Source organism: Egretta garzetta, unplaced genomic scaffold (genome assembly GCF_000687185.1).
Source record: "Egretta garzetta isolate BGI_Z169 unplaced genomic scaffold, ASM68718v1 scaffold7, whole genome shotgun sequence".
Classification (NCBI taxonomy): Eukaryota; Metazoa; Chordata; class Aves; order Pelecaniformes; family Ardeidae; genus Egretta; species Egretta garzetta.
The window spans coordinates 1336680-1353101 of NW_009260350.1; the positions used below are offsets into that span (position 1 = coordinate 1336680).

The 16422-nt window shown below is 44.9% G+C and overlaps 1 protein-coding gene across 3 annotated transcripts in view; it reads left to right on the forward strand.

Annotated features, from left to right (window-relative positions):
• The window catches only part of TPCN1 (two pore segment channel 1), a 49209-nt gene that overhangs the window by 918 nt on the left and 31869 nt on the right, over nucleotides 1-16422 (forward strand). The gene's annotated exons all lie outside the window — the stretch shown is intronic.

Here is a 16422-nt window from a genome sequence, read left to right on the forward strand (position 1 = left end):
TCCCTATGCTTGCCGAGACGTGAAACTCTCAGGGCTGTCATTCAGAGTCCTGGCAGCTGCCTGAGAAAACCAGATCAGGAAGTTGCTTGTTGTGTTGCTTGTTTACTCACAGCACCTGTGTTACACCGAGAGGGCAGAGGACACTGGATGGACGGGTCCTACCGATGCCGCTTCTAATGCACGGGTTTTTGTGGTTTCCGTGTGACCTTGTTGTCCTTAAGCTCAACTCTCCTTTCCTGCACACTGGCTCAGGGCCTCTCCTTTTCTCGGCACTGGCCCGCTGCACCGTACCACGGGCCTGAGCTGTCAGGTGCAGCAGCTGCAGTTATGTCATGTAGTGTTTGCCTGGCGCCGAATAGCATCTGTCCTTTGCAACTGTTGTTTTGCCTGTTTCTAGTTTATGTTCTCATTTTTGCAATAAGGAAAGTGGTACATATTGATAAATCCCTTTAACATCTTTATTGTGTTCTTATCGAAGAATCTGGAGTACTTTTAGGCAATATATTCATATTCCTGATAGCCCTGGGTATTTAGCAGAACAGAACCAGCCTATGAGCGTTGGGAGAGGGAAAACAAAAGCCACCATCTCTTGGAAGCATTGCTTTTTCCTCACTATATCTTCATTAAAGCCATCACCCCGCACTAGGTGAGACGGGAACAGCAGATGTGTTTGAGCACGTTCAGGGAGTTTCTGGTTTGTGTTGTACCTCACCAAATGTATTTCAGCAGTTTTGTTTCACGCGTCCCTTTGACTTCCAATTGACATTGCAGGTGTGTGCATAGGTTTTGTGATCCTATTCAAGCCCTTGCTGCCACAAGCTTAACATTTCTAACAAATAAGTTGTTTCCCGGCCTGGCATCCCCTTTTTCTGCATTATACCTCTATTCCCTGCTGCCTCTGTGACTCTGTGATTTGATTTCTCTCTTGCAATCATATGGGTTCCCTTAATTTTCTCCTTCTGTGACTTCCTGAGGCAGTAGCCAGTTTCTGACAGTCAAGATTCTTCCTCCTCCCTCCTCCTCCTCCTCTCCCAACCCTGCAAGACACATCCCTGGCTAAATTGCCCAATTGACTTTCTCTAAGCTCTGCTGCATCGCTGCTCCATTGCATCTGCTCTATTGCATCTGTTTGTCTTTTAAAGTTCAGCTCTCTATTTTTAAGTTAAATAGAAGAGAGAATGCTTCCTCTGTCCAGTGCTGTATTTATAGGCTTTCTTGTGACTAATTTTAATCGCTCTTCTCTCATCTTTCCCCCTGCCTCCCATCCCTTTAAAGAAGAAGTTGTGTGAGGTTTATCATTTGGTTGAAGCCAAAACGACTGTGTTAAAGCACAAGCATGAGAATGAACGTATTGATAAATAAAAATATTCCACAGTCTGCTTCCCTTGAAATACAGGGAAATTGTTTAGGGACCAATTTTGCGCTGCTTAAAAGATCGCTGTGTGGTTTTTGAGAATTCATTTCCTGGAATTCTTCGGATGAATTGTCTCTTGGTATTGAAGAACTATTATTTTGCTATATGTGTTAATCACTGTTAAAGTTGAATTTGCTGGAAAAATACAAAGCTTATTCTATGCAAGTGACAATGATATGGAGCATTCTGAAGTCAGTGGGTACTGTGAGAGTGGGATGAGAGATTAGAAGAGGAAGGCTGGCATAAACAACTTGAAAGGCACATTTATCTCTGAGAAGCGGGAAGCTTAAACTAGCGAGCGAGCAGACTAACGCCATCACTTGCAAAAGTAAGCTTGTTTAAAAAACAGAACATGTAGTCCCGCTTTCCTCTTTGCCTGCGAAGAAAATCTCCTGTGAAATGCAGAAAAGTTGTGTCTCTCGGAGGCTGCGAGGAATTCAAAAGTTTCCCCTCTGCTCTGCCTCCGCTTCTCTGCTGATGACTGAAGTGGCATTAATGGAACTGTATCACTTCACGTTTTTATTGAGAGGCTTGTCTTTTTTGGGGAAAAAGAGTATGTGAGAAGTCCTTTTCCGGAGAAGGAGAGCCTGCCAGGGTGATGATGAGGGCATGGGGACAGGGAAGTTCAGGAAGCTGTTTCCTTCTGGTGTTGTCTTCCGTATGCCTAAACTCCTGTAGTAGAATATTCAGCGAAAATTTGGAAGAACAGCTCACTTGTTACTGTGCCTGACCATTGACTCCTAGGGATTCGGTGGCAGCTTAAACACAAGGTATTGGAATCCCCAGATACCAGCTGGGACTGTTTGCAGTGAAGGACCCATCAGCCTCTTCCCAGTTGACACCAAGGGAAAGACAAAGTGGGTGTAACCGCCTTTACGTTAAATCATCTGTCCGAGGTTGATAAGAATTAAGTTGCACTCTTGTTCTGTGTTGCTATGTCAATGAACCTCTCTAAATTTTAATCCATATTCCAGCCTGTCACAACCGTCTCGCTAAGTGCTGTGTATCTGTGTGATTTCAGTATATCAACTCTCATTGTTTTTTAAGGAACTTCTTTTGCTTTTTTTGGAAAAAAAAAAAAAAACAACTCGATTCATGATGTAGCTTCGTTACAGTTGGGTCCTTGGATAAAGGAATTTGTAGTTTTGGACTCTTGGTGTTTGTTGTCTGGAAAAAGCAGACAAGTTACTGGGTTAAAATAAGTAGTCACGGGGTTTTCTTGAAAGCGAGCCTGTTGGAGATGTAAAAAGAAAGGACTAAAGTACAAGAGTGTATTCCTTTCCGAACCTTGCACAAGAGTCCTCTCTGGGTAAGTGAATGTCTTGGGGTTAGAATAAAAGGAAGCTAAATGAGAGAACTGTGTGGAAAATTACATTCTTAAAGAAAATGTCCAGCTGCAAAAATTAATCTCCCTAATCATACAGCTTTTAAGCACTTAATGGGAGAAAATACTTGCATGGGGAGGAATATTAAAACTCTGCCTTCCTTGGCTCGCACTGGGATACGCGTCTTCCAGGAAGCTCCCATTGACAGCCACAGCAAAAGGTCAGAATCCTGCAAAGTTGATGGGAATTCAGACCACATCCAGAAAAATGTGGTCCCTGTGGTGCCGCTGGTTTTCTGAGTACCACAGGTAGGGCTGTGATGCTGGGTAATTTTTCTTCCAGGCTCCCACAGCTGAAGGAGAGAGAGAAATGATTTCATCACTCGGATCCACGCTAATTAATATGATGCTGCCCTTCCCTAGTACATCTTATCTGAGAATCTCCAAGTGCTGTACACACTCTAATTAAGCTTCCCAGCACCTCTCTGAGGTGAATGACTAATATTAACTGAATTTCAGTAGAAGGCAAAACCAGGGATGCAATCCTTGCGTGACCTTTCCCAAAACTGCGTACTGAAACCGGTGAGAAGCAGCCGGGGTTTAGTGATTGCCAGTCCCTCACCCAAACTCCCAGGAAGCGTTCGAAGGGGGTTCTCAAAATATCTCAAAGTGCGAGGTATGTTTTCCATACACAAAGGCAGTGCGGATAGCCTTGAAACTCTAGGACAGTGTCTCTCCTTGAGCTGATGGGAACTATAAGCAATAAATGAGTGCACATTGATTTATCCTGTATTAGATCAGATACAAGATTCTCCTTTGCCTCCTGCATGGAAATTGCTGTAGCCTCAAGTGGAGTTTCAGTGTGTTCAGAGCAGAAAGTACAGCTCGAAGTGTTGTACAGGGAACAATATGATATTGTATGTCTGTTTCTCCCACACAATGGATTATGGCAAGTGGAAGAAGTCATCTTTAAACTCTGGGTTTTTACAAGAAAGCAACTGCATCTGCTATTGAGGTAAAAATGAATTATTGTGTACGTGGGGGGAGGTGGGGGAGCAACCGCAACAGCGAAGTGCGATGTTTTCTAGAAGGATTGTTGGAAAATGGGAAGTTATAACTTTGAATGTTGAGGTTGCAGCTGAGCCTTTGCAATCTTGGTTTCTGCTGCCTGAAGAGTAAATTGTAAGGAAAACTAGAGCCAGCCTGGCCTTTTGGTAGAAAGAGAATTGTTGACGAATGTGCCTGTGTGCTGCTGTGAAGGAGAAGGTGGCCCAAAGTGTGTAAAGAAAATGACATTTCACTGCTGAAGTTGGAGGGGCTGCCCAAGGTGTCCTTGGTGAGGAATGTGACTTTGGCCAAGGAAAGCAGTAACTGCCTCTTGAGACTGGTTGTGCCTCTAAAACAGAGCGTGGCACGCGCTGTGCTTGCTGGAGCTGCTGCCTCTTCCCTTGCCTTGCTTCTGCACCTCGGCCCAGTTCCTTGAGGAAACGCATGAAGAGGCGCCCAGCAAAGCTGTTCTTTCTGTAATTGGCTGATGGAAACTCATGTGATGTTTCTGGACAGAGAGCCTAATTACAGCATTAGTCTTTTTTTAAAAGAAACTAATTTACTAATCCACAGGTAGACATACGCTTTTGGGGGGTGGCACAGGATTGGGGGCAGTTAGCATCCTTCGGTTGAGGCATGTAAGCCGCCTGGATTTTGATGTGTTCAGTGATCAATGCAACCTGAAGTGATCCAACTCTCTTCTGTGTTGGATCTGGTTCCAGAACATGTTTGTATCAGCAGTGAGAGAAAGTAAATCTGTCCACATAGTCCACAGCTTCGGCTCATCTGGTCAATGAGTTTCTGATCTTCAAACATCTCTGTTCCCTTCTCCCCTGCTGCTGCTTCCTTTAGTGCCGTCTGTGGATGAAAGAGATTTCCAGGTGTAAAACAAGAGTACGTTTTCTGATGGGCTGAGGGAATGAACAGAGAACAAATACCTGACCTTTGGGGAAATGCTGTAACCACACCATCTCTTAGTAGCTGTGCTTCTTGAGGAACCGCTTTAATTGCTGTGAAAACCTTCTGGCTTTGCTACCTTTGAAGGAAGATAGGCGTTTTAAATGTCAGCCATCTAGTAGATTTAATAAATCCTTCAGAATCTGTAGTTTTCGATCCTTGTGTGAAAGTAAGGATTTCGAAGATCATTGTTTGGACTTGGGCACTAGTATAAACTGCTGTAGCTAATTGGTGTGAAGAAACAGGGGATGAGGGAACAAGCAAACTTGCGATGGACCTGGCAGATCCCGAGATCTCTGAGAGCCAGGCTCTTAAACAGCCTTTCGGATTATCTGGTGGCTTCCTTGGATGCTAGACAGGATATTTTCTCACGTCATGGCTCCTAATTCTACTGATTTGCCTTTAATTAGTTCCAGTAGCCGTGCTTCTGCTGCCGCGTTTGGAGGTGAAGCATGGCCAAAGCACAGGACTGGGATCTCATTTTAGTCTCGGTCTAGTTCTGCTGTTGAAGCTGCTCCTCCTTGTACCTGGGGTAAGTCAGTTAGCGTCACGGGGGCTAACACGTCTCACCTGTAAAGCATGGATTTACACCTTTGGTGGAAGTGGGCAGGTAGGCTGCATTACTTTGTTCTGAAGAGGTGCTGTTTTGCATTGCTGTGCATGATTTGTTTTTCTTAGTATGTACCTGCTTAAAATTCATAGAGAGGGGATTTTTTTTCTGAAGCCCAAGTGGTGGTTCGGTGCTGGATTGCTGTTTCTGCCACTGAAAGTCTCATTTCTTTGACCTAACAGCCTTGCATTTTGCAGCTTCTGCCAGTGCTTCTCTAATCCTTTCCTGGCCTAGATGACTTATAATGAATGTTTTAAGCAAGCAAAGCGAAGCAAAACTGCCTCTGAGATGAGTGAGGGGTGAAAATCTTGGAAAGGGAAATGAACACCCAAAACATAAGGAGATTATTGTTTTCTCCTTCAGTGCAATTCGTTTCCCTGCGTGATGAGCTCTGTAAACTCAGAGGAAGGAGGTAAATGCTGCTTTTTAGGAGATGTTGGGTATCTTTTGATACGATGTTAGAAATAGTGGAAAATGTGTTTCTGCTTTCAAGTTCCAAATGCATCATCCCCTGGAATCTCATTTATCCTGAGAATTCAGGTTTTAAGGCAGGACCGACTGCCTTGGCTGTGCTTAAATTCTTGCCGTAATGAGAGGGTAGAGCGGTACCTTTGATTCAAGAGAAGCAGCACTGTGTTGTCCAGAACTCACAAAAGCATTTGTATTGAGACATTCTCAGCGTGACTCTGTAAATGTGGTACCTATAGAAGAAAAACCACGAGCAGAGTAAAGTACCGGGAGGTATTGCGGCTGCGGTTATCTCGTGTATTTTTTCCGAGCCTGCCTTGTTTTCTTAGCCCGGCAGGAGATCGGTTTGCACAATGCACACATTGTGTGTTTCACAGTAGGATGCTTTGTCAAACAGAATCTCTGCACTGTTGACTCTTTCACGCAGTAAAAAAAGAAAAAAAAATCCTAGTGATTTCGTCTTGAATGCCCCATGCTGTTCAAATCCGAGCGAGTAAAAGCGTATACAAGGTAAAGAAGACTTGGGTTAGTGTTCCATTATCCTGGAGTCAAATGGTTCTTTCTCCTTTGTCATCTCCCGGAGCACTAGTGATGGATATCATCTTTCATGCATGCTCACTGTAAATTAGGGAGGATGCTGCAGAGGGGGTCGAGGAGTCTGGCAGCTTCTTCTCACTCCTTTCGTGAAGACGGGAGTAATGACCTTGGTGCTTTGAGGGAGGCAGCCCGTTCCCTTCGTGTGTCTCTTCTCTAGTACACAGCTCGCACCTTTTTGGTGGGAAGCAGAAGAACAGGCTAGGCTAAGTGTTCTCTCCCCAGGCTGAGTGCTGTAGTCGGAAGATGTGGGGGCAAGGGCACGTGCTGTGGCATCAGAGGGCTCCGCTTTTCAAACAGGTGGCCCTGGAACTATAAAAGATGTTAAGGAGTCTGAAAGTGTTCAGGCTGCAATTGTAAATCGACAACTTTCCAGCTCTAACCGGTCACTCCTCAGCCACCACAGCTGACTTGGGAACATTTGGCTCAGGAAGCGGAACAACAGTTGGAAACAAATAGTGATTAGTTTTTTCATGGCTTCCCAGGGAACGCATCAGTTTGTTCGTTTTTCCCCTCATTTTTGTGATTCCTGTGGATTTTTAAGGCACTGTAGATGCAGGATGTTCAGTTTAGCCAGGCTTGCTTACTGGCAGATTAAAATGAGCAAAGGCTGAGCACGCTGAGTTCACTCATCATAACCAATATGATGCTTCTCAGAACTTCCTTTGCCCTTGGTATCTTCACCGAGGAATCCTGCCTGCTGCCGTCAGCCCCCCTGCGTAGAAATCCCATTTTACCCATTTGAATGCTGTAAGAAGTGCTGTATAAACTAAACAGGAGCATCTGTGAAGTGGTTAGAGTTGTTGTTGATTGCCTTTTCCTTATTGCCTTCAGGGGATTTAAGCTTGAATTTGCTGGAAGTAGGATTTATGAGCCAGAACGCTCCATTTCTGATCCTTAAGCTGGGAAAAGTGCGGCGAATTTGATAGGTCTTTCTCTTGCCTCCAATGTCTCTGGCTTTTGATCTGGACCTCGCAGGGCTCTCCCCGTGTCTTTAGCATAATTGCTTTTTGCGTGTTGAGAAGATGCCTGGTTTTTACATGACTGCTTGCTTTATGGAGAGCTGTAGGAGCAGCTTTAGGATTTCATCCATCTGCTTCTCATGAGCAGTTCAGCGGGAAGCTCGAGCACCTGTACTGCTGGCCTTTTCATCTGGGGGAGAGGGAGGCAGGAAAGGTGCGTTTGTGTTGGTCCACCGCAGCACCCTATGGTTGATGAAAGATCCTGAGGGTGACGAGAGGTGACTGCTGGGATTTCAATCATGGTGTGGGGGTCTGAAGCCTGTATCCAAGTGCTGCTTTTATAATCAAGATCTGGTGGTGTCTGTTTGGAACAAAAGGCTTTTCTTTTCCTGCTTACATGGGGGAATAAAACTTAGGACGTATCTCTGCGCACAGCCCTGTTAAACCCCCTGATCTACAGGGCTGGGCACCTTAGCTGCTCTCTTACCTTTCCTATGTGACTGCCTAGCACACGTGTATATGTTGTCATCTGGGAATTTCTGATCACCTGTGTTTTATTCTAACTGTAAGTGTTTTTCTGAGAACACTTTCACTATCCTCAACGGATTTGGGGAAGTTTATTGTACGAAAGTGATGTAGCCTGCTAAAGGATTTCACTTGAATGCACAAATATGTTTCTGCTCTTCGTTAGCTAAATGAAGAAATGCCTGTAGAAGTAAGACTAAGTGATCAATCCTGCAGTTGGGAGCACTGAAAACTCCCCAGGGTCAAATTGTACTGGTGAGTTGGCTATGTCATTTACAGGGTAATCAGATATGGGAGGAGGAAGGAAAGGATGCCGGCCTCTACAGCTCATGCTTTTGCGGCCCCTGCCTGTAGGCGCGGGGCTCCAAAGGAAGAGTGTAAGGCCAGAGGTTTTGACTAGTACCGTATTTCCACCGTCTGTCCCCTTTTTTCTGTGGCAAGGTCACCCTGGCTGGAGGGGATCCATGCCTGGTGAGAGCCACAAGAGCTGTCGTGTAATCCATCTTGTAAATGCAGCGTTCCTACAACACAAAACAGCGATGTCCAGCTGGTTATTTAGTTAGGTAGTGGTGAGTCACTGCAGAAAGAGGAAAATGCTGTTGTTTGTTGCCCGTTTGCTTGTTTTTCATGGTACAGAGGGGAACATTGTTCCTCCAGGGTGCTGAGCAGACCCGAAGTAGTGGAAATGTGATTGAGGAGAGGAACGCTTGCTGAGACTGGTTTGCTCTGTGGCTCTGCTTTGCTACCTGCAAGTAGTATTTAAATGTTCTCTGCTTTCTGAACTGCTGGCAGGTACAAACAAGTGGCTGCTTTGGTCCTGCTTGTATTAAATAAATGCTCACAAGCAACTTTCTAAGGAGAATTTTGGCATCAGGGTCGGGAGGGGAAGTGACCAAGGCAAAGCCCCTTCCTTTCAAATACTCAGCTGGTGGCAGGACCTTATCTCTAGTGGCTGGAAAGGGGAAGACTTCAAACCATTGGAAATTATTCGTATACTTTGAGAGAGCGCAAAGGCATGCAAAACAAAAATGCTAGTGGAAGCCTTAAAGCTGTTGGAGAGGCAGCAAAAAGTCACAGTACAGCCACGCCTGGGCTGGCTAACGTGAAAGCGGCTGCACCACTATATAGCAAATAAAGAAACAGAAACAGGGAGTGGAGGAAAAATCACAGAGAGAAATGTGGTCAGCAGAGTTAAAGGTGCTCTGAAGGACTTGAGAAATAAAAAGACATGTTAAGTGATACTGGCCTGTTAGGAATTCAAGGTTGAACACTGGTCAATAACGCTTCGGCGAAGCTCAAGAAAAACCGCATGTATTCTGTATTTGTTGAAAAGGCAGGTGACCTGGTCATCGTGTGATCTATTCTTCCATTCCCACAGTAAATAGAGATTAAACAGCTGATTCTAAAGGTAGGCATTTAAAAATCAGCAGATGACTTCTTATTCTTCCTTAAGGCTGCAGCTGAGGCCGTCTGAATATTGCTGTGACGGTGACTTTCTTCCAGCCCCAAAAGGTATTTTGCACCAAGCGGGAGATTTGCAGGCCAGCCAGCCAAACAAGGTTTCCAGCAAAGTAATAGGAAAGCAGCTCTAGCTCTTCTAAAATCTGGATTTAAAGGACAGTTTTTCATGTCAATCAGTGTGGGCTTATGAAAAAGTGAGCATCATATGAGCCTGAAGTCAGGCATTGACTTATTTTGTGAGGTTACAAGATAGACTGACAGTGTTTTGAGAAGATATTTGTTTTGGCACCCGTGCAGCATTTTGATTGAGGAAGTGAATAGTACGAATCAACACTGTGTAGCTAATGGCTCTGCAAGCTGGCTGATGGACGGGTCTCAAAATCCAACTGGTTATTGGGACTGGTTAGTGAATAGATACGTTATTAGCAGAGGCTGTCACAGGGGTTAGATTTTGTCCCTGTGCCAGCTGCAATATTTCTTGATCTGGAAGGGGAAAAAAAAAAAGGAAAAATTAAAAAAAAAAAAAAAAAAAGCAGCAATTTCTGATCGAGTTAGGAGATGCCATAGGTTGAGGGCACAGTAAGAGTGAGGAGGGGACCTTCGTGATTGGAACTACTGAGTCAGAGGGATGCAGGCAAGCCACGGGTGTATTGCTGTGGCCAACTGTAGCGTTGTGCAAGGGTAGAGAGGGCTACCTTGGAGAGCAGAGAGGCTGAGCTGTGTCTCATCTCATGAGCAACTGAGCTGAAAGTGAGACTTGTCCAGGGAGATGGTGAGTGTGTTCCTTGGTCCTTCCAATAAGAATAGCGATGACTAGGGTAGGTAGGCGATGTTGCCATCCGCGCTGGCTCTAGAGCAATCAATGTGTTCATGCTTGGCGTGTTTCTAGTGCCCTCGCTCCAGCTCATCCGAGATCCAAGAGGCTTAAAGGCACCTTCAGTAACTGGGTAACAGTGGAATTGTGTCTGTTGGCTGAAGCTGGGGAAGTTCAGACAAGGAACAAGGCACGTGTTTGACAGTGTTGTTAATGTTTGGAACCACTTGGTAAGAGTTGGAGAGAGGTTGTGCAGTGCTGGAAGACTTTTGAAGTCAAAACTGTCTGTTTTCTGAGGATAGGCTCTGTATGAGGACTGTAGGACTTTAAGTAAGGACCAGTTGAGGGAAAGCCCTCTGGCAGCTGGTTTGCAGATGTCAAACATTGTAATGGTTTAACTCCTTCCTTCTTCTCCAGCCATTATATGTAACCTCTTTACTTCCTGCCAGCAGCAGTTTCTACCAAATGTGCAGAAGTCTTTTATTTTTTTTTTCTTTTATTTTTTTTTTCTTTTTCCTTAATGGAGAGCAGTTACGCAGCACTAGAGGCTGGGATTTTCCCCATTCCTTTACATGCATCTCCCTCTGAAGTTGGCAGCTTCTCTTTCCTGGCTGAGACACAATGACGAGGCTGAGGAGGTATAGGCAGTGTTGTATTTCAAAAGAACCGATGCAGTGGAGTCTTGTTCTAATACCACAAAATGCAATTACCTACTTCTTGCTACTGTACCACAATAAATAACTTTCGCTGGTCTCAGCCTGTTGCTGTAAGGCATTAGAGTTTTCCCATGATATTGTTATTCAACTTAATTTATCTCATTTTCTTGCTGTCCCTCTCTCTTTAGGGCAGAAAGGTCACTATAGCACGTACCTTATTACTGTCCACTCCGTTCCAGTCCTGCTCCAGTGCCAGCTGGCCATGCGGAAGGTTTGTTGCCCAAACTCATACTGGTTTCTCATGTAAGGGAAGCACTTCTTCTCTGCTTCCCACCGCTAACTTTGCAACTTCCCGGGAGAGCTGCTGGTGGCTGTAACTGGCAGTCGGACCTGGCAGCGCACTGCTTTCATTAAAAAGGCCAGATTGCAGCTTAATCAAACATCTTTCCAAACTGCATCAGGAAAATCCAAAGGCTCTGCTTTGGAGAATTGAAACGAGGAACGTGCTCTTAAAATGCTGACATTGTGTTGTTACTGACGCTAAAGCAGATCTTTAACATGTTAAAGCCATGAGGCATTGGTTTCCCTTTTTGGAACAAAAAGAGGAAATTCTTTCATGCAACAGGATGTGTTAAAGAAATGTTATATCTGAGGGATTCTGGTATTGTCTCTTTCACTTTCTGTTACTTCCTCAAAAATTATGAATTATAAATGTGTGTGTGTGTGTATTTCATGTCTGGCCTCTCTCATGAGCCATAGCCTTAGGCAGTGCTTGTCGCTTTTTTTTTTGTTGTTGGGTTCAGCAAAAACTTTATTATTTCCAATTGTTTTTTCCATTCAAAATTAGTTGTTTCATAGAGCCCCTCAAGGTCTCAGATATTTAATTCCAGTTACAGAATAATTTTATCTCTGTGTCTGTAAAGCCTTTGTTGCTGTGATATGATCGGACTGACAAGATTATAGAGCATATTTGTTACTAAAAGGATGGGTAATGTAGGGTTGTAGATGATCCTTCTGTTGTGGCTTTGACTTCTTTTTGTGGTATGGAGGCTCATTTGTTAAGATCGGACATAAAGGATATGAAACCGGTAGCAATTTGGCTTAACGCACAAGCGATGTTCTTTATTTTATTTTCCTAGCACAACCTTTCCTTTTCTGCAAGTTTTACTGATTAAAAATGCTTTGGTTTCGACTTTGCGGCCATGTTAAGACACAGGTACTCTTGTGTTCTACAGTCTCGGGTTGTGTGAGTGCCTGGTTCTGGCTCTCCTTATGGTATTTCATGGACTTTCTCATGCAGGAGGATTCAGTCACACATCTGTCAGAAAAGCAGCTTTGTGGAAGGGGCTTTAGGCGTGTGCTGCTTTGCACGAGCTGCTGGAAGGCGATGCAGCCGAGGAGCAAGAGCTAGAGGGGTAGGTAACGTTACTCTTACAGGGTGCAGCTCTATGAATCGAGGAGCAGCCTCCTCCATGTCACTGCTGACTGCTGCAGCGGCTTTTGAGCTGTGGGGTCAGGGCAAAGTGGCCTCCCTGAGGGTGACAAAGCATCCATCAATTCGTCTTCAGCCACTGAAGTCTCTCGTTAACCTAACTGTGGATCCCAAACATCCCAGAAGGGAGGGATCTCTCCCTCTGCCTCTTGCTGCTACATATTCAGGAGTAAAAATTGTCCAGTGATCAAACATTTCCTGGTCAAAACTTCCCACATAACATTGCGGGAGAAAAAATCACGTCACAGAGTGGCTCAGGGTCGAGGCCAAAGGAGAGTAGGTGCCCTGAAGAGATAAGGCAGTAAACTGCACAGGTGAGGATCTCCAATCAACTGATCTTGGCTTGTGTAGATTGGTAAAATTACCCTGATCCCTGTTTTCTTAACTCTCTTTTTTTTTGCTTCCTTACAGATGCCACTTTTTGTCCCCAGCAGAGTGGTGCAGGAAGTAAATGTCCAAGTGAATCATCATAGCTCATCCCCTGTTTCAAATGGTTAGCAAGCCGCAAACAGTTAACTAAATACTGGCTCTGACCCTCACAGAGCAAGAGCTAGCTGGAGCCATGGCTTCTGCTGAGAGAAAACAATTTCCTACCATGCTTTAGCTCTTTTGTCATTGTGTTTAGCGTGTGCATCAGGGTTTTTACATGTGTGCAGTACAGATGTTAGCAAGGATACAGTGGTCTGCTAATTAAACAATGCAGGGCTCAAGTTGTCTTCAATATAAGAAGATAGGGAGCACAATTGATAAAAGGCAATAATATATAAAAAGCGGCTTACCACACTGAGGGACATCTGCTCATCCTTCATGTGGAGTCAGCTCCCTGTAGGGCGGTAGATGATAGCATGAAGTGAGCTCATGTTGATGTTGTAGGAACTCACTGGATTATCAAATAAAGGCAAGGGACGGTAGACTTCTCATACCACTAACAGGAAGTGGCAACATCCATTTTTTTTTTTAAAAACTTTTCTGTGTTAAATAGGAAGCTGAAGTGACTTTATTTGTTGAGCTTCACAGCAAGCAAGTGCTGTGAGAATATAGTAAGACAAAGAGCCCTGAGGCCTTTGCATATGTTTCTGCTGTGCCGTCGTCTCTAAGGAAGAGCATGACTCGGTTACGCTGACTTGAAATATTCAGAAGTATATTATTTCTCTTGCAACAGAAGGGCTTGGCACTGCACTCTGTTGGAGATGCCCTGTTTTTCCTAGGCAACAAACTGATAGTAAATTGTTTAGACTTCCTCACGGCTGTTAAATTCCTTCCCCTAACATCCCCTGAAAACAGGACGGGTGCTAGGATATTTCGGGCTGCAAAGATCAGTCCTGCGATGCTCCTGTTGGCACAGCGCTGAGCTGGCAGTCAAGCACCAAAGGCAGTGATTTCACTCTCTCTCTGTATCACCTCTGAGATGTGTGGCCAAGTGCCAAACCAGCTGTGCTTTCCGGGCGGCTTCCAGCTTTTTTTTCTCCGGGGTAGGTGAGTCTGGCCTTGAAGAGACAAATGCACGCGTGTTCATGCTTCAGTGCTTGAAAAGAAAAGGAGCAGTTTCTTATCAACTACACTGGAGCAGGGAGAGAAGATAAATCCTCTGGAAGTGAAGCTACATGGCATGTAGGCACTTGGAAGGGAAAATGCCATTGCTGGTGCTGGTACAACTCCAACATACTTGACAATTCCGGATCCTTCTGTTTCCTGGTCAGAGCAGCTTCTGGGCTTTGCCTGGATTGTGTTGTAGCACCGCTAAAATCTTGGCTTTGGGACTGAAGGTTCCTGTACCACTTGTGTTGTAGAAGGGTAGCCATCTACTTTGTTTCATGTTTTTTTCATGGAGTTGCATCTTTTGTAGGGAGGGCTCCATGGGGTTCAGCTGATGAGGGCTTTCCGGGAGAGAGGAGCACTTCTGGTTGTCTTTGGGGATCCTACACTGGGACAAGTCCTGTATGTACGGTCAGGAGGTCCAGGAGCCCCATGGGCAGCTCTGACACTGCTGGGATCTGCCTTCTTCCATGGGCACATGTTCAGCATTGCTGAATGTCTGGTTATGTTCTTTTAAACAGAAAGCATGAGCTCTGTGACTAGCTGAGTTTGGGTAATTAAACACAAATACAGTCAAGATGATTGATATAAGGAATGGAGGTGGTGTGGCAGTAAAGAATGCAGCAAAGCCTGAAAAGAAATGGCTCCAGTTAAATGGTGCAACAGTCACTACGACGAGGGACCGCAACTGAGTGAATCGCGGACTGCTTTCAGCCCTTTTCCCTGCTTGCAAAGTGCTTGGAGCCTGCCAGGGAGACCCTCGTGCTGGAAAGGTTAGGTTGCGTGTCTGTGTGGACTCTTGCAGCAGACTTGTGGAGTGTTTGCTCTGCTTGAGAAGTCAGATTTGCCTTGGACAGCCCACACTCCTGGAAGCGTGTCCAGCTCCAGTAGAAAAAAGATACTGCTCCCATGAAAAAGCACAGCTGGCAAGTGTGTTCCCTAATAGGGTCCATGCCTTTTTCCAGAGAAGAAATAATTATGATAAGGGTAGGGGTAAATGCAAGACATCAGTTCTTATAAACAAGGTTGCAAGAAGGAAAGAAAGGAAAAAGTTGGTGCTAGGTTGTATTTAATCAAGAAGGAATCTGATGGTTAACTGACAATTTGGCCTTCTTCCCTGTCCTCCTCCTCTCTGGCCTTGTGGCTGGTGCACTGGGGAGTGTTTTATCAGCTGGCATGTCTCCGGTTGTCCAAGATGGTTACCAGAGCTGCCTGGAGCATATGACCTGGACAGCTTGACCTTTCCTGACTGCGGGAGGTAACACCTTGCTTACTTTTCTTTCTTGCCGCTCTATTTGGTACATCCACTCGCAGGAACCTTGCACGGCAGTATGAGTTAAGATGCGTCCTGTCTCTGAAGTCATGTGCCCTTGGCATTCCTTTTTTCACCTATCAAGAGAAATATTACTTGCACATGCAACTCATTCAATGACTAACTTACATGTCGCTGTCTTACACTGGCTACGCAGGTGATGTGTAAACAGTCTGAAGGACAGATTTAACTGTAAGGATATTTTTGTTGAATTATGTCACTTCCCTGCCTTCCACACAGTTTGCAGAGTTCTGTCATCACAGGTATACTCGCAAAAATAGCATTATCTGGACAGGAGGGCAACCAGGAGCTCCATCAAGACCTTTCTCAACCTTTTAGGAGAAAGCCCTGGTAAGTCTGGTAAAGGCACATGGCTTTGGAGTCAGCCAAGGAGCTAATTAGAGGCATCTCAGTCTGTTTCAGTGTAATGCCATAAAAAGTGTGTGCGATCTAGAAAGCAGAACATCTGGCAAACAGGCTAATGAGAGCCAGGCTGGGGGAGCTCTGAGGCAAATGTAAGAGCTACCCTGTAGAGTTTGTTTATAACTCTTTGAATTTGTAGGAGGTTACTAGTTTGTTGGATTTTTTAAATTATTATTATTAATTATTAAAACAAATGCAGACACCAAAGATCAAACAATGAAAGTCCAAACTGACTTCAGTTTGACATAAAATAGCCTGGCTGGGGAGGGTGATTTCTCCCTGGTTCCTGTGAATGTTTTCTGTCCCTTATTCCCCTCTCGGCTCTGCCCTCGAGGTCCCCCGTGGCTGCCTGAGCTTCTCTGAATGAGAGGAGTTTGTTTGCTCTCTCAGCCAGTGGAGAGTTTTTCCTTCCCCTAAGTAGGGAATTTGTTTTGCAAAGGGAGAGGTTTGGACTCGGGAAAGTTTACGCTCCTTCTCTTTCTTTCTTTTTTTGTTTTTTGTTTTTTATTGTAATGATGACATATGGAAACTATTTACACAGGAGCATGCTCTGCTGCACTGAATGGAAATGTTGGAGTCCCGGCAGTATCGTTCCGGATGCCTTGTGTAAGCAGCCAGCTGGTTTTGCTTTTTCTTTTTTTTCCCTCTTTTCTTTTTTTTCCCCCTCCCTCTCTCCCTTTTCAGGGAACGTCTGGGATAAGTTACACAAGTGTAGAAGGAAGCTTTGCCATCTGTGAACAGCTCAGTTCGTTTACTTTGCCATGACCCTTGTACTGTGAACTTCACAAATATCTATTTTCTTGTTTTTGCTGGGGGGGGGGGGAAGC